This window comes from Lactuca saligna, chromosome 6, assembly GCF_052625555.1.
Source record: "Lactuca saligna cultivar CGN05327 chromosome 6, ASM5262555v1, whole genome shotgun sequence".
NCBI classification, from domain to species: domain Eukaryota; kingdom Viridiplantae; phylum Streptophyta; class Magnoliopsida; order Asterales; family Asteraceae; genus Lactuca; species Lactuca saligna.
Genome location: NC_136422.1, coordinates 17381227 through 17400910, shown reverse-complemented (window position 1 = coordinate 17400910; position 19684 = coordinate 17381227).

Below are 19684 nucleotides of genomic sequence, written 5' to 3'. Positions count from 1 at the left end.
AGTTCGTTCCATCGAAGGTGACCTTTTGGCAAAGGCTCATCAACGTGAAAGAACTAGCAGCAGCGTTGTTTGCGTTTGACATCTATAGAAAGGACAAAGATAGATTAGAACAAGAATCCCTAATTATCACCCAATAAGAAAAATTAGGGCTAGGATCCAACAATAACATTTACATACTAGAAAAGGGATGCCGTAATCCAATATGCAAATAAATTGAAGGTAAGTGAATGACGATTCACTAATTCTCCATTACAAAACTTAAACTTTTAGTCCTAAGTGTTTTTTGAGAATTCCTAGATTCGGATGAGATTCATTGAACTATTCAATGGCATGTTTAAATCTCGATATGCCCCTCTTGTTTGTGACTGGGATGTCGAGGATCACAAAGCGGGTGTGAATTACCATGCAAATTCACATGGTGCCTTCATTGTAACGATCACCTATTCGATGTGCCGGTAAACCACACACGCTCCATCGAACTATGATGAACAATGAATCACCCTTTGCCACCTTCGCTTAGAACCAATTAGTGTGCCGGTAAACCACACACGCTCCACTAACATCTTAGCAAGGTGCAAAGTGTAATTTCATGGGATTGCATCAATTCACTTTTCCTAAAGTAACTAAGATTGGGAAATTTAAAAAAAATTAGTTACTTCGTATTTCTTATTATACTTTTAATGCGAGGATGAGGTTGCCCTATCCTACCCGTTCGGCTAACGACCCTCCACCAATCAAGCAAGCGGTGGGTGTGAGTGTACACCCATTAAACGCCATTTTATAGGCCGCAACCTTATACCCACCTTATAGATCGGCTTCGTGAATGAGGCCTACTAGCGGTAAGACTAGCATTTAGTTATACATATATATATTAATCTAGTAATATCATATAAGTATAGGGTTGCATTTTAAACTTTTCAAAATCTAGGGTTTGAAATTTAAGTTGTCTAAATTAAAACTTTTAATCACAAATATAAATTTCAAAACATTAGGGTAGGTTTTTAAACATTTAAAAACATAGAGGATCAAATAACAAATAATTCCAATTAACAATTAATATTCTAATTATCTTTATTTGATTTATCTTGATTTCTTTGAAGATAATTACCAAAATAATTAATCATTATCATATAAGGAAATTAAATATTTTATTAGATGATAAATATCTTTAATTAGATCAAGATAATAGTCATATTTATCAAAAAATCGGATTTATATTGATCTAATATGATTAAGGTAAGTTTCCATAAGATAATTATGAAAAAATCCCGAATCTGGCCATTCCTGACGCCTGGACTCGCCGAGTCACAAGGGAACTCGCCGAGTCAGGCCTACTCGACGAGTCCACCTTGGAACTCGACGAGTCAGTGACTTAAAACCCAAAAAATCGAATTTTGCAGGTTTGTTTCAGTTAATCAAGCAACAATTTAAAGAAAACCAAGCTAGGCTCTGATACCACTGATGGGTTTTAGCCATAAGAACTTTCCTATGTGCGCATACAAAACCCTAATGCTTGGATCTAGGCTTTCTAATAAACATGCTTTTGAATCCAAGACTTCTAATGGCTAATTAGGTTAAACAACAATATTGAAACACATCTAGAATCATACCTTTGAATTCCTTGTTGATCTTGTTTGTCTTGGAGCTTCTAGAGTCACAATTGTCACTCCTCTAATGGCTTACAAACACCAATAGCAAGCAAGATGATTTAGGAGAGAGGAGAGGGGAGGAATTCAACCAGAGGTTCCTTGCTTTAAGGTTGTGTGTCAAATTCCCTCACCCATAGGGGCTATTTATACTATTAGACTCCTTAAGGGTTTCACCCTAAACCCTAATTGGATAATCTTCTCTTAAGGCTATCCAAATCCATTCCATAGATAACCCTATGGACGATTTGAGCTATCCTTAAGCTCTTAGAATCCGTCCAAGGTATATCCTAATGGATTTACAGTCTAAAGTCTAACTATCAAACAATTGACAGTTTATACCCTCTTATTTAATTAATCTCTTTAAGTCACCAAATTAATACCAATTAATATATGACTTATATTAATTAAATAGCTAAATATTATTCCTTATAATATTTACTCTCTCTTAATAAATCATCCTTCAAGTTGCTATGGTGAAGGCAACCCAAAAGGACCATGCACAACCAAATATAGTTATAGCCTTAGACACTATTCCAACACTAATGATTCCTGGCTAATACTAATTCTTCATAATGGAATGAAATTAATGATTCCGGGTTAATATTGATTCTTCACAATGGAATGGAATTAATGATTCCGGGTTAATATTGATTCTTCACAATGGAATGGAATTAATGATTTATGGTTAGAATAAAAAAAACTGATTCCTGGTTAATAGTGATTGTGTACGTTGAAATTGAATTAATGATTCCTAATTAATAGTAATTGTGTACATTGAAATGGAATTATTGATTCCTGTGACCACATATTGGAAAAAAATTAGACCACATATTGGAATGGAATTAATAAGTCCAGCAATACAAACAAGTTATCAAAAGATACATTAACAAAGAAGTTATCAAACGACACATTACCAAACCACATACATTACCAAAGTGGGACCACATACATTACATGCCAATAGAATATTTAAAAAGACACATACATTACACCTAACCACATGTGCCTTCATCAGTTTTTTTTTTTGGCTTAAATACAAAGTAGTTATCAAAAGATGTGTCCAACAAAAGATTCCCTACCAAAAAGCCATCCTTCAGAAAAGCTACCAAAAGATGCCCTTCACAAAAGTTGTCCCCAACATTGCTCCTAGAGTATGAGAGGATTTTCAAGACTTCCCCCTGTATCATCCTTGGTCACCCTTTTCCTCCTCAACCTAAGTTTTGTGTTCCTCTGAGAAGGACCACACTTTCTCCTTTTCAAAGTTGGAGCAACCACATGTTGATTTCCAGGATTCACCACTTGTTCATTAACCACTTGTTCATCATCCACCTCTAAATCCTCCTCTGAATCACCTCCAACTTCTTCCTCTGAATCACCTCCAACCTCCTCCTCTAAATCAACTCCAACATCCTCAGCAACCCCATGGCCTTGTCCCTGTCCCTGTCCTTGACCCTGTCCCTCACCCTCAAATAGCTCACGGTAATCAAAGACATCTAAATCATCTACTGCATTAACCTGATTGAGAGGACATTTCCTCTTGTTATGACCTGGTTAAGAACATAAACTGCATTTAGAAGTGATCCCAACTTTGCTAACAGTGTGTCTGTCACTTCTTTCTAAAATGCATTTCTTCCTGTTCATCTTTGGTCTGCCATGCATTCTTCTACGCTTTAGTGGTAAGATATTATTCATATCATTTGTTGGCCACATTTCATATCCATTTATTGACTTAACATTATACTTGTAGCAGCTTCCAAACATTTGTGTTGTGTACCAAATTGCTACATTCTCCTCTATAATTCCATTCAAGCACAAGATTGTAGAAATAGCATGGACACATAGTATACTTGTCAGCTGCCATGATTTGCATCCACAGGTTCTTTTATGTAAGTCAATTGCATAAACCTCATTCAACCACCTACTCTCATATTGACGAAAATCACTTGGAATTACTCCCCAAAACCTGATATGAAATGTAACATATAAGTTAGTATTGATCTATATGTATTATGTATAAATATAGTTATATACCTTTGTATTTTCTTCATGTCCTCAATCTTCCTTCTAATTGAGGGACAAATCTCCAAGTTCCACTTCAAACCCTTCCTTTTCTGAGTAAACATCCTTTCCATGACATACACTCTAATATCTTCCAACATTATTATTATTGGTTTTTTTCTAGCTTCCACAATGGTTGAATTAAATGACGCTGATATACCATTTTCAATGGCATCACTAACACTATCTTCTCTAAAAAATGCCCTATACCATATGTTTGTTTGTTTTTTTCATTAGGTGTTCATAGGCATTTATGTCAATCAATTTGATCACTTTCATGATATCTTCAAATTTTGTGGTTGTTGTGGCCTTGGCAACACCCCAAAAAAGTTTCCTGTATTCAGCTCCTGAGAATTTTCTCTTGAATTTGGCATAGACATGCCTAGCACATTGTCTATGCTCACATTCTGGCACTCTGTCCTTAACTTCTTCAATCAGACCCTATTAAGTAACATTTTAATGTCATTATAAATTAAAAATAAAATATAAATACTATTATTAAAAAACAATTGACTACCTTGTGTTGGTCAGAGATGATAGTTAGTCCTCTACCTTATCCCATATCAATGTCTTCAATCAATAGATCCAAAAACCATTTCCAATTTGCCTTATTTTCAATTACTACAACAGCCCATGTTAAAGGATACATTTGGTTATTTGCATCCCTACCAACAGCTGAAAGTACCTCACCTCTACAAAGTCCCTTTAAAAAACATCCATCTACACCAATCACTCTTCTACTGTCACACCCCCGAACCGGACACGTCCGAGGGCTCTTGTGACTCAAATTGAATACCATCACAATGCGTATACATGAATCATAACATAATTCATCACCATGCATTGAAATATTACAACTGATATCGTTTACATTCAGTACATTGTTTTAGACGTAACAATATCATAACATAAACCATTTGATAATAAATCTAAGCAAAACACCATGACATCTGTAACGCCTGTGTTTCTAGGCTTGCCATTTTTAGCAATATAATAGTCTAGGTTAACCTTGTAACTCAACTTGAAATAATAAGAATGTATTGTTTGTGAATTATTTGAATTATGTGATTTATGTGTGTGTTTTCTTAATTTTTATAATTTAATGAATTAAGAAATAAAATAAGCGTCAAAATTAAAGTGTGATATAAGCCCGACATCTTTGCATAAAGTTGTAGTGGTTGAAACAAGGATTCCGGAGATATAAGGAATGCAAAAATCCGAGTTATAACGAAGAAGTTATGACCTGTCGAAGTTTCGAAACAGAACCGGTACGATGCCGAGCGACGTAAAATATGAATTTAAGATAGAGCGATATTTAGCCTTAACAATCTAAATGAAAGTCGTAGATTTCGTTAAACCGAGAGCGTGCATAAAAGGAACGCCCAAATCTGACTTCGTATGAGGAAGTTATGATTTTCTGAAGTTTCGACGTGGCAGTATGCAGCCCGAATACTCGATTTGAGATCGAGCAGTTTTTAGCCAAAACAATCTAAATGAGAATCGAAGATCTCGTTGTTAGTAGCGAAACGATGAAAATTTAGGCGAGAACGGACGTCAGACGAAAAAGTTATGAATTTATAACGAAGTTTTTCTGTCCCAGCCTTCTAAAAATAAATAATAAAAGAAGTCAAAATTAGCCGACGGATTCTAAATGAAAGTAGTAGAGTATGGTATGACCTTCGCGTGGATATAAAGAACGTCGAAAACGGAGCTCGTATGCGAAAGTTACGCAATTTAGAAAATTGACAAGTCAATTACGCCCCGCGTAATTTGAGTACGCCCCGCGTACTCAGTCGGATGCAACTTGTCTGACCAATACTCGAGTGCCACCAGTCGACGCACGCAGTGACGTCAAAGTACGCCCTGCGTAATCGCAGACCCAGCAGCTTATAAATAGAACTCGAATTCAGCCATTTTCTCTTGTTCAAACTCTTCTCTCTCTCTAAGTTTTGCCTCGTTTTGCGTGCCGTTTATACTGTAACGCCCGTGTTTCTAGGCTTGCCATTTTTAGCAATGTAATAGTCTAGGTTAACCTTGTAACTCAACTTGAAATAATAAGAATGTATTATTTGTGAATTATTTGAATTATGTGATTTATGTGTGTATTTTCTTAATTTTTATAAATTAATGAATTAAAAATAAAATAAGCGTCAAAATTTAAGTGTGAGATAAGCCCGACATCTTTGCATAAAGTTGTAGTGGTCGAAACAAAGATTCCGGGGATATAAGGAATGCCAAAATCCGAGTTATAACGAAGAAGTTATGACCTGTCGAAGTTTCGCGACAGAACCGACACGACGCCGAGTGATGTAAAATATGAATTTAAGATAGAGCGATATTTAGCCTTAGCAATCTAAACGAAAGTCGTAGATTTCGTTAAACCGAGAGCGTGCATAAAAGGAACGCCCAAATCTGACTTCGTATGAGGAAGTTATGATTTTATGAAGTTTTGACTTAGCAGTATACAACCCGAATACTTGATTTGAGATCGAGCGGTTTTTAGCCGAAACAATCTAAATGAGAATCGAAGATCTTGTTGTTAGTAGAGAAGCAATGAAAAGTTAGGCGAGAACGGACGTCAGACGAAGAAGTTATGAATTTATAACGAAGTTTTTCTGTCCCGGCCTTCTAAAAATAAATAATAAAAATAAAATTCAAAATTAGCCAACGGAGTCTAAATGAAAGTTGTAGAGTATGGTCTGACCTTCGCGTGGATATAAAGAACGTCGAAAACGGAGCTCGTATGCGAAAGTTACACAATTTAGAAGTTTGACAAGTCAATTACGCCCCGCGTAATTTGTGTACGCCCCGCGTACTCAGTCGGATGCAACTTGTCTGACCAATACTCGAGTGCCACCAGTCGACGCACGCAGTGACGTCAAAGTATGCCCCGCGTAACCCGAGTACGCCCCGCGTACTGAGTACGCCCCGCGTAATTTGAGTACGCCCCGCGTAATCCCAGACCCAGCAGCCTATAAATAGAACTCGAATTCAGCCATTTTCTCTTGTTCAAACTCTTCCCTCTCTCTAAGTTTTGCCTCGTTTTGCGTGTCGTTTATACCCCGAAGCCCCGGTAATATTCCCGAGCCCCGAAGTAAGATCCGAAGCCCCGAGGATCCCGAAGAGCGTTATTCCCGAGCCGAAACGCTGCCCGCGAGGAGCCCGGTTTTGTGAAGATCTTCCAGATCTACGAAGAAACACCTCTTCTGCAAGCCGTAGTGCTGCCCGATCATCTTCTGATCAAGTGAGTGTGTAGTTATTTTCTTTCCAACGCAATATTATGAAGTATTTCATATAAAATACGTGTTATGTGTATATATTTGGTTGTTATACGTGTGAGTGTATATTCACTCTCTTCTATCTTATAGATCTGATGTATTCTCTATGAAATACGTGTTATGTGTGTATGCCTCATCTGTTATGTGGAATATGTGTTGATTAAAACATGTTATACAGGTTTTTAAACAATGTATAAAAATGTATATTTTTATCTACTAATATGTTGGGTAGAACATGGGTAGGTAATTGGTGTGTAATAAACAGATGAGAGGCCTCGGTGTTATTGGTGTTATTTTAGTCATTCAGCAGAGTATGGATGACGACCACGGACTATTCTAGACTGTCCTGTGGAACACTAGCAGGCTCATTACCTGTAGGTGTTGTGAACAACGTGTTCACCGGTGTACTCTATCCCCCACATGGTTGCCTTTAGGACACTTAATGTTGAGGAAGCCCCTCTGCAGTAATGTCCGTCCCGATGAAAAATCCTGAAATAGGTTCCTTATAATAGACGTTATTTTTAGGAACGTAAGGTGAGGATAACGGGAATGGGTAATCGGGTTTATTGTTGATTGTTGAAATTAAATATAATTATTGTGGGTTGAAAACCCTATATGCTCACCAGGCTCCCAAGCCTGACCCACTCAGTTGATTTATTTTACAGGAAGTGGCGCAAGAGCTTAAGATGGGCGAACATCAAGTTGTTTTGTTTACAAGTCTGTATATGTATATATTTGTTGAATGACTTGTAATGCTATCGTTTATGCTTTATGATCTGTATCGGAACATGACATCCCATCTTTTGATTATGAAATGAAATCATATTTCTTTATGAAATGTTTTGATAAATATCTATTTTATCATGTTTTGTTTTTTGGGAACAAATTCCGCATCTCTTTTAAAAATTAAAAGGATTTACTCTGAAAATTATTTTAAAAAGCATAAATGAAATCGGTCTTTTCTGGCCGAGATTTTGGGGATGTCACAGTTGGTATCAGAGCATTAGTTTAAGCGAACTAGGAATTTGTAGGATTTCTAAACTTAAACTTAGCATTCTAAGTGGAGATTGCGAGGTGTGTGTCTGTTGGATCTTAGACACAAGCACTAGTTTATTTTAGGAAAGTTGCCTAAAATGCTTTTATGTGCTAAATGTTATATGTTGCCATATATGATATTATTTGTTCGGATCTATGGTTTGTTGCCAACCGGATCTGAAGGTTTATGTGTTTAGGATTCTAAGCGTATGTATACGATATTAGAACTAGCATTTAATCGTTTGGAGTAATAAGGTGAAATTATTCGGTGTATAGATCAAAATGGTGAGAACAAGAAGCGGAGTTGGAAATGCTAATGAAAACAGGAATCAACCGCCTCTAATCGAGCAAGTACCTGTCGTAGCTGCTGCACCTGAGCCGATAACAATGGTTGGTGTACAAATGATGATTCAAATGATGTTGGATCGTCAGATGGAAGAAACAAGACGCCTGCTTAGGCAGAATCGTGAAGAACCGTCAATTCAAGCGGAAGAGCCGGAGGAGAATGGAGGGCAGTCTGAAGGAGAAAACTTTAGTGGGATCATTGGCCAAGAAGAACAACTAGTGGTTAGACGCAATAACCAGTATGGAGGAAATGATGGTCGTGGGTGCAAATATAAGGATTTCATGGCATCCAAACCACCATGCCTATCCGGAAGCCCGACGCCGGTACAAGTTATGGACTGGGTCTCTGAAATGGAGACTATGTTTGAAAGTTGCGAATGCAGCAACAGGCAGAAGACCGCTCTTGCGATCCCTCTGCTAAAATCTGGCGTGTTGAGTTGGTGGAAGCTGTTAGCTGACTCTATGCCCAAGGGAGAAGCAAGCAAAATGTCTTGGGAAGACTTTCTGGAACAACTAAAACTGCAATACTGCTCCGAGCAGGACCTTCTGGAAATCAGTAATGAGTTTCAGAATTTGAAGAAAGGGAAATTGAGCGTTACTGAATACGCTACAAGTTTCACGAAAAAGATGAAGTTTATCCCATATTTGGTGCCTACAGAACTCTCTAAGGTCAACAAGTTTGCCCTTGGACTACCAGCGGACTATGGTCCAATGGTTAAGCAAGCGACCACATTGAAAGCCGCCATCTGGGCTGCTAGAAATGTTGAGACCCAGATCAGGGAAAAAGGTCTAGAAAGGTCAGAGGTTGGTGAGAAAAGGAAAATCGATGGATTCTCAGCGTCCAGCAAGAAAAGTAAATTCTCAAAGTCTAGTTCGAGAGGAAGTGGAGGAAAGGTAGAGGCGAAATGGTGCGACAAGTGCAAGAAGAAGCATCATGGGAAGTGTGGCGGGGAAGCCACATGCTACAAATGTGGAAAGCCAGGGCATTATGCCAACGAATGCACCTTCACCAAGAATGTTTGTTATGGTTGCGGTGAGGAGGGGCACATCTCAAGGGATTGTCCGAAGAAGAAGGAGGCAGCAAGACCCAACATTCCGCCAAAGCCAAAGGCGAGAGCATTCCAGATGACACTGGAAGCTGCTAAAGATGAAGCTGATGTCGCTTCAGGTACCTTTCTCGTTAACAAATTGCCTGCCCAAATTTTATTTGATTCTGGAGCCAACTACTCCTTTATATCGCATGAATTTGGTAGAAAACTAGCTTTGCCTATTGTGAGACTAGATAATGCTTTATTAGTCGAAGTTGCTAGTGGCAAGATTGTACCTGTTAGCCATCGTATGAAAAACATTTTAATTGATTTGAATGGGAATAAGTTCCACGAGGAATTATTACCTATAGAACTTAATGGTTTCGACATCGTTTTGGGAATGGATTGGCTTAGTGCCAATGATGCCGAAATTTTATGCAAGAAGAAAATAGTGAAAGTGAATCCGCCTGGAAAGGAATCGTTTATGGTGTATGGAGATAAACGCAGAGTAAATTCTAGAATCATTTCCCTAATGAAAGCCAGAAAGTGTTTGACCAAGGGATGTACATCATATTTAGCATTCGTGATCGATGCTAAGAAGGAAAAGAAGGTGATGCAAAATATTCCTGTTGTGTGTGATTATCCGGAAGTATTTCCCGAAGATCTTCCTGGATTACCGCCCGATCGACAAGTAGAATTTCGTATTGACTTGTTGCCCGGAACAACGCCAATTGCAAAAGCACCTTATCGATTAGCACCGACGGAGATGAAGGAGCTAATGATGCAACTTCAGGAGTTATTGGACAAAGGTTTCATTAGACCTAGTTCATCACCCTGGGGAGCTCCGGTGTTATTCGTAAAGAAGAAAGATGGAAGCATGAGGATGTGCATTGATTACCGAGAGCTGAATAAGGCAACAATAAAGAATAGATATCCGTTGCCGAGGATTGATGACCTATTCGATCAGCTACAAGGTTTAAGTTATTTCTCAAAGATCGACTTGAGGTCAGGATATCATCAGCTAAAAGTAAGAGAGCAGGATATAGAGAAGACTGCATTCAGAACCCGATATGGACACTATGAGTTTTTGGTTATGTCGTTTGGACTAACCAATGCTCCCGCAGCATTCATGGATTTAATGAACAGAGTTTGTAATCCGTTCCTTGATAAATCTGTGATAGTGTTCATTGATGACATTCTGATTTATTCAAAAAGCCAAGAGGAGCATGGCAGACACTTACGAGAAGTTTTGGAAGTCTTGAAGAAGGAGAAGTTGTATGCGAAGTTCTCTAAATGTGATTTTTGGATTTGAGAAGTCCAATTCTTGGGTCACGTGGTCAACCAAGAAGGTATAATGGTTGATCCAGCAAAGATTGAAGCTGTAATGAAGTGGGAACAACCAAAAAGTCCCACGGAGATTCGAAGCTTTTTAGGATTAGCCGGATATTACCGAAGGTTTATCCAAGGCTTTTCTTCGATTGCTAGTCCATTAACAGCTTTGACCCACAAAGGAGCTACTTATGCTTGGAGTGATAAGCATAAAGAAGCATTCGAGAAGCTAAAGAAGAAACTATGCGAGGCACCGATACTTTCTCTACCCGATGGAGTTGAAGACTTCGCTGTTTATAGCGATGCATCTGGTGTTGGATTGGGTTGTGTTTTGACCCAAAGAGATAAGGTGATCGCATATGCATCTCGACAGCTGAAAGAGCATGAAAAGAACTACCCGACTCATGATTTGGAGTTGGCAGTGGTAGTTTTCGCTCTGAAAATATGGAGGCATTACCTCTATGGCACGAAGTGCAAACTTTTCATTGATCATAAGAGTCTCCAATATCTCTTTAGTCAGAAAGAATTGAATATGAGGCAACAACGCTGGCTGGAACTACTTAAAGACTACGACTGTGAGATACTTTACCACCCCGGTAAGGCCAATGTTGTTGCTGATGCTCTCAGTTGGAAAGTCAATCTTGAAAAGATAAGGCCAAGAGCGTTGAGAATTGAAGTTGTCTCAACCATTTTAGAAAGTATAAAGAAAGCTCAAGAGGAAGCTTCGGAGAAGAATGACCGGAAGGAAGAAAGTTTGGGCAAAACGTTGGTGTTCGGTGTAAACAGTCACGGACTGAAGGTGTTCCAAGATCGGATTTGGATACCTAAGACAGGAGGAGTCAGAGATCTTCTGATGGAAGAAGCTCACAAGACCATGTACTCAATTCATCCCGGTAGCACTAAAATGTATAGGGACCTGAAACCCTATTATTGGTGGTCGACGATGAAGCTCGACATTGCGAAGTATGTGGCCGAGTGTGTGACTTGTGCAAGAGTCAAGGCACAACATCAGAAACCGTACGGGATTTTAGAACCATTGCCTGTGCCTATGGGTAAGTGGGAAGACATTACTATGGATTTTGTCACTAAACTGCCCAGAACAAAGAATGGTCACGACATGATTTGGGTGGTCATCGATCGATTCACTAAGAGTGCGCATTTCATAGCAGCCAATGAGAAATGGTCTATGGAAAAGCTTGCGAATTCTTATGTGAAGGAAATTGTGAGACTTCACGGTGTTCCGTTAACGATTGTGTCAGATCGTGATAGCCGTTTCACCTCAAGATTTTGGAAAAGTCTACAAGAGGAATTGGGTACCAAGTTGTGTTTAAGTACAACTTACCATCCGCAGACTGATGGTCAGAGCGAACGGACGATACAAACACTTGAAGATATGTTGAGAGCGTGTACCTTGGAATTCCTAGGTAATTGGGATGAACATTTACCTTTGGTAGAATTTTCCTATAATAATAGTTTTCACTCGAGCATAAAGATGGCACCTTATCAAGCTTTGTATGGACAGAAGTGTCGTACGCCGTCTTGTTGGCTTGAGGCTGGGGAAAAGCAGTTTATGGGGCCGGAGATAGTCCATCAAACTGCTGAAAAGTTAAAAATAATTAGGGAGAGAATGTTAGCAGCTCAGGATCGTCAAAAGAGTTATGCTGACAAAAAGCGAAGACCGATGACTTTTGAAGTTGGAGATTCGGTTTTGCTTAAAGTCTCGCCGTGGAAGGGACTTATAAGATTTGGAAAAAGGGGAAAGTTAAGTCCAAGGTTTATTGGACCGTTTAAAGTTCTTCAGAGGATTGGGAACCAAGCTTACAAGCTTGAACTACCAGAAGAACTGAATGGAATTCATAACACTTTCCATGTGTGTTATTTGAGGAAGTTCACGGGAGAAGTTCCCGACATAATTCCACTTTCAGAGTTGAGGATCGATGAGAACAAAAGGTTGATTGAGGAACCGGAGGCAATTGTTGACCGAAAGACTAAGAAATTGCGACGTAAGATGGTGGAGTTAGTGCTTGTCTGATGGAAACACACGAATGAGCCAAATCTCACCTGGGAGACGGAGAGTGACATGATGAGTCGCTATCCGCATTTGTTTGCTGGTGTGTGATTCCGGGGACGGAATCATTCTAAGGTGGAGAGAATTGTAACGCCCGTGTTTCTAGGCTTGCCATTTTTAGCAATGTAATAGTCTAGGTTAACCTTGTAACTCAACTTGAAATAATAAGAATGTATTATTTGTGAATTATTTGAATTATGTGATTTATGTGTGTATTTTCTTAATTTTTATAAATTAATGAATTAAGAATAAAATAAGTGTCAAAATTTAAGTGTGAGATAAGCCCGACATCTTTGCATAAAGTTGTAGTGGTCGAAACAAGGATTCCGGGGATATAAGGAATGCCAAAATCCGAGTTATAACGAAGAAGTTATGACCTGTCGAAGTTTCGCAACAGAACCAACACGACGTCGAGTGATGTAAAATATGAATTTAAGATAGTGTGATATTTAGCCTTAGCGATCTAAACGAAAGTCGTAGATTTCGTTAAACCGAGAGTGTGCATAAAAGGAGCGCCCAAATCTGACTTCGTATGAGGAAGTTATGATTTTATGAAGTTTCGACTAAGCAGTATACAACCCGAATACTCGATTTGAGATCGAGCGGTTTTTAGCCGAAACAATCTAAATGAGAATCGAAGATCTTGTTGTTAGTAGCGAAGCAATGAAAAGTTAGGCGAGAACGGACGTCAGACGAAGAAGTTATTAATTTATAACGAAGTTTTTCTGTCCCGGCCTTCTAAAAATAAATAATAAAAATAAAATTCAAAATTAGCCGACGGAGTCTAAATGAAAGTTGTAGAGTATGGTCTGACCTTCGCATGGATATAAAGAACGTCGAAAACAGAGCTCGTATGCGAAAGTTACACAATTTAGAAGTTTGACAAGTCAATTACGCCCCGCGTAATTTGTGTACGCCCCGCGTACTCAGTCGGATGCAACTTGTCTGACCAATACTCGAGTGCCACCAGTCGACGCACGCAGTGACATCAAAGTACGCCCCGCGTACTGAGTACGCCCCGCGTAATCCCAGACCCAGCAGCCTATAAATAGAACTCGAATTCAGCCATTTTCTCTTGTTCAAACTCTTCCCTCTCTCTAAGTTTTTCCTCGTTTTGCGTGCCGTTTATACCCCAAAGCCCCGATAATATTCCCGAGCCCCGAAGTAAGATCCGAAGCCCCGAGGATCCCGAAGAGCGTTATTCCCGAGCCGAAACGCTGCCCGCGAGGAGCCCGGTTTTGTGAAGATCTTCCAGATCTACGAAGAAACACCTCTTCTGCAAGCCGTAGTGCTGCCCGATCATCTTCTGATCAAGTGAGTGTGTAGTTATTTTCTTTCCAACGCAATATTATGAAGTATTTCATATAAAATACGTGTTATGTGTATATATTTGGTTGTTATACGTGTGAGTGTATATTCACTCTCTTCTATCTTATAGATCTGATGTATTCTCTATGAAATACGTGTTATGTGTGTATGCCTCATCTGTTATGTGGAATATGTGTTGATTAAAACATGTTATACAGGTTTTTAAACAATGTATAAAAATGTATATTTTTATCTACTAATATGTTGGGTAGAACATGGGTAGGTAATTGGTGTGTAATAAACAGATGAGAGGCCTCGGTGTTATTGGTGTTATTTTAGTCATTCAGCAGAGTATGGATGACGACCACGGACTATTCTAGACTGTCCTGTGGAACACTAGCAGGCTCATTACCTGTAGGTGTTGTGAACAACGTGTTCACCGGTGTACTCTATCCCCCACATGGTTGCCTTTAGGACACTTAATGTTGAGGAAGCCCCTCTGCAGTAATGTCCGTCCCGATGAAAAATCCTGAAATAGGTTCCTTATAATAGACGTTATTTTTAGGAACGTAAGGTGAGGATAACGGGAATGGGTAATCGGGTTTATTGTTGATTGTTGAAATTAAATATAATTATTGTGGGTTGAAAACCCTATATGCTCACCAGGCTCCCAAGCCTGACCCACTCAGTTGATTTATTTTACAGGAAGTGGCGCAAGAGCTTAAGATGGGCGAACATCAAGTTGTTTTGTTTACAAGTCTGTATATGTATATATTTGTTGAATGACTTGTAATGCTATCGTTTATGCTTTATATTCTGTATCGGAACATGACATCCCGTCTTTTGATTATGAAATGAAATCATATTTCTTTATGAAATGTTTTGATAAATATCTATTTTATCATGTTTTGTTTTTTGGGAACAAATTCCGCATCTCTTTTAAAAATTAAAAGGATTTACTCTGAAAATTATTTTAAAAAGCATAAATGAAATCGGTCTTTTCTGGCCGAGATTTTGGGGATGTCACATATACCCCGAAGCCCCGGTAATATTCCCGAGCCCCGAAGCAAGATCCGAAGCCCCGAGAATCCCGAAGAGCGTTATTCCCGAGCCGAAACGCTGCCCGCGAGGAGCCCGGTTTTGTGAAGATCTTCCAGATCTACGGAGAAACACCTCTTCTGCAAGCCGTAGTGCTGCCCGATCATCTTCTGATCAGGTGAGTGTGTAGTTACTTTCATTCCAACACAATATTATGAAGTATTTTATATAAAATACGTGCTATGTGTATATATTTGGTTGTTATATATGTGAATGTATACTCACTCTCTTCTATATTATAGATCTGATTATTTCTCTATGAAATACGTGTTATGTGTGTGTGCCTCATCTGTTATGTGAAAAATGTTTTGATTGAGCATGCTATACAGGTTTTGAAACTACGTATAAAAATGTATATTTTATCTACTAATATATTGGGTAGAATATGAGTAGATAGTTGGTGTGTAATAAACAGATGAGAGGCCTCGATGTTGTTTTGATCCAGTCATCTAGCGGAATTTAGATGACGACCACGGACTTTTCTAGACAGTCCAGTGGAACGCTAGCAGGCTCATAACCTGTAGGTGTTAATGAACTTGGGTGTTCATTCGCTGTATTCCATCCCCCCCATGGTTGCCTTATTTGACTTATATTGATGAGGAACCCCCGAAGCATGTGTAGTCGCCCCGATGAAATATTCTTAGACTAGGTCCCTTGTGTTAGTTATTTTAGGGACATAAAGTGAGAATAACGGGAATGGGTAACTGGGTTATTATTGGTTGATAATAATTAATTTAATTATTTATTGTGGGTTGAAAACGCTATATGCTCACCAGGCTCCCAAGCCTGACCCACTCAGTTTTATTTTTATTACAGGAAGTGGCGCAAGAGCTTAAGATGGGCGAACATCAAGTTGTTTTGTTTACAAGTCTGTATATGTATATATTTATTGAATGACTTGTAATGCTATCGTTTATGTTTTATGATCTGTATCGGAACATGACATCCCGACTTTTGATTATGAAATGAAATCATATTTCTTTATGAAATGTTTTGATAAATATCTATTTTATCATGTTTTGTTTTTGGGAACAAATTCCGCATCTCTTTTAAAATTAAAAGGATTTATTCTGAAAATTATTTTAAAAAGCATAAATGAAATCGGTCTTTTCGGGCCGAGATTTTGGGGATGTCACAACATTGCTTGGTACTTATTCTTCAGTTTATCTGTTACCTGAGAATACGAGTTATTTTGAAAACGATCAACATAAAAATGTTGGTGAGATCATAAGCATGTTTGTGAAAATTATTTGTATAACTTTGAAAACCACCAGAAAATCCAATATTTTCTGAAAATAGTATTGTTTATAAAAAGTGTGAAGATCCGTAAATATACTTGTCGATTTTTGTAAACATGTATAATTGTTGAACTTTGTACACATCACATAGGTAAAAGTGTTGAACTCCCCGGAAAAACCCGATGTTTTCCCAATACATAAAATTACGTGTCTCATTTATTTATTGTTATACCGATACGACGATTGTTTATGATTACTCAGGTGATATTGGATTAATTATGGGTTGTGAGTTGTTATAATCACGCATTAATGAAAATGACTAGTTTATAACTACCAAATACAAACGATCATTTAGGCATCGTCCGTACTACTCACTTAATCCAACCACCCTGACTTCTCTTGATTTACGCCACGAATCTGTCTACTCGATATTTCCAGGTGACATTGAATTAATTATGGGGTGTGAGTTGTTATAATCACGCATTAATGAAAATGACTAGTTTATAACTACCAATTACAAACAATCCTTTAGGCATCGTCCGTAAGACTCACTTAATCCAACCACCCTGACTTCTCATAGCCCCACAACCGAGGAGAAAGGAGGGTATGAAGCCCTCATTTGTTCCATAAGTTGTTCAAGACTATCGGGAATGCGAAAGGCACTTGGCCCGACTCGTATTTGGCTTCTCGACTTCGCTAGCAGTACCAATGGGACCTTGGGGCCCAACAACACAATAGAGCTATTGAAAGTCCTTTTACATGGAATTAGGTCATAGAAGGCCCATTAACATGTAAGCGCGTTCCCTTCGGGCCTAAAGATCATGTTATTGGGATAGCTAGGCCCAACAAGCACGATTTGAAACTTTCAAGCCCAAAGATTGAATATTGACTCCTCGTAGATTTTGCGTGTATATTGAAGTGTCATTGTTTATTGATTTTTGATTCGTTATTGATTCGAGACCGAATCAATTCGTTTGGTAACGATTTTGGTGTTGAAGGTGTATTTATTATTACGTTTCGCTGGTAGACGTAATACTCATATTTTTATTTTAAGGGGTCTATTGTTTTAAGAATGTGAGTTTATCTTCTTAAGCCCTTTCTCGGATAAAATTTACACTTTTAACCCTTTGTGTATGAAGAATTTTCGGTTTAGTGCGTAAACTATTTTTCTTGACACTTTAGTATCAAAATTTATTGGAAAGACATTTTTAGCACAAATTTACTTGATAAATAGCTTAAGTCCTTCAAAAATGAAATTTCTCGGTTGAAACCTCTATTTTCGCAACTTTTACAATTTTGACCCAAAATGGAATTTTTTTGCATCTTTGGTCCCTTTTTAATTTGAAAAGCATTTTTGACCCTTGAAATGGATTTGGTACATTAGTAATCCTCTGTTTTACAGAAATGTGCAGTTTCAGCCCCTCCAAATCAAAAATCTCTTGATTTGGGCTTTATTGGGTTGAAAAGTCCATTTTGGCCCATTATGTTTAAAATTCACATTTTTAACCCTTCAAAAGTGTTAATATTCAGAAAATACATATTAGAAACTGTTTAGACTCATCTCAACCTTCAGAATTTATATTTTGATGTTTTTGGCCCCCTTAGTTTTGTATTTTTAGCATTTTGAGCCCAAAAACGGGTTTTTAAGTCCAAAAAATGTTCATACCCAACTAGATTATTTTTCTAGACTTGATTAGTGTGAAATGGTATAAGTTATACTTATTTCATTCTTCATATAGTAGATCTCGGTTTTTAGGTTCATGTGGCTAGTTTAAACATCACAATCACACAAGATCATACATATAAGCATAAAAATCACACAAGGCATACATATACTCATAGATCTACACATTTGGTTGTATTCTCCCCCATAAAACTTATAAAAACCGAAAAAGAGGGGGTATGAAGCTCAACTTGAGTTGTGGTTTCGATTGGAAGAAGAAAAGAGAAGTGTTTGTTGCTATTTTCGGCCCTAGCAAGTTTCTTGAATGGATTTCGAACTTAAAGGGTTCTAAGATACAAGATCATGAATTCATATGAGTTAAGAGGAGATTTTTGATAGAACAAAGAGTCTAGAGTGTGGATTCAAGCATCAACTTACCTAAGATGATGATTTTTGTGAAGAATCCTCCTTGCAAAGTCCTTAAATCTCGAAAGTTTTGAAGGAAAGTGAAGGGATTTGTGGGGTGTTCTTGAGAGTGATTAAGTGAATGATTATGTGTGTGTGTGATACTCTTGGCCGAGAGTAATAGAAGAAGAAGAGAGAGAGAGAGAAGTGAAAGGTTATGCATGGATACATGTGATATATGCTTGGATATCCCATAGGTATTAAGGAGGCGGCTAATCCTCCTTAATTCTCCATTTCTTCTTTTCTTTCTCTTTTTTTTTCTTCTTCTTGGGCCGAGAGATAGAGGGGATAGATGGAGACTTGGGACTTTGGTACTTAAATCCAAATCATGGGCCCATGTTGATTGTTTTTCGGCCCATTGGACTTCTAGGGTGCCTCATGGCCCAATTTGGTTCATTTAAATGGGTTATTTCATTATAGGCCCAATATGGCCCAAAATGGTAAAATGAATGAAAGTGGGTCCAATTAGAGCCCATTTAAGAGTTCTAAGCCCAAGATGGTCAAATTGGAAGCTTATTGGTCCATTGGGCCCAATAAGGAAGTCCTAGTCCAAAATGGACTTAAACAAGGACTTCTAAGGTTTCTAATTGCTTGTTGACTATTTGTAGTGCTTGTATGATGTGTTTGATTGAAATTTTATTGTCATAGAGTATGCATCATACATGCTCTTGAGTATTTGATTCACACTTTGGCTTAATTGTTGTAATCTACAAGGCACAATAATTTCTAGGTTGTGACATCATCCCTCCGTTAGAGGGAATTTCGTCCCGAAATTATTTTGAAAGCTAGATTTGAGAATGCTAGAATAGGTGAGGGTACTTTTGCTTCATTTGGTCTTCGCGTTCCCACGTGAATTCTGGCCCACGTTTCGCGTTCCACCGTACTTTCACGATCGGGATGCGACTTTGCTTAGTACGCTTCACCTCCCTGTCCATGATTTCGACTGGTTCCTCAATGAACAGGAGATTCTCGTTGATTTCAATCTCGTCAAGGGGAATGACGAGTGTTTCATCTGATAGGCACTTCTTAAGATTGGAGACATGGAACACAGGGTGTACGTTGCTGAGCTCTACAGGCAGCTGCAGCTTATAAGTCTTTGGACCAATCCGAGCAATAATCTTC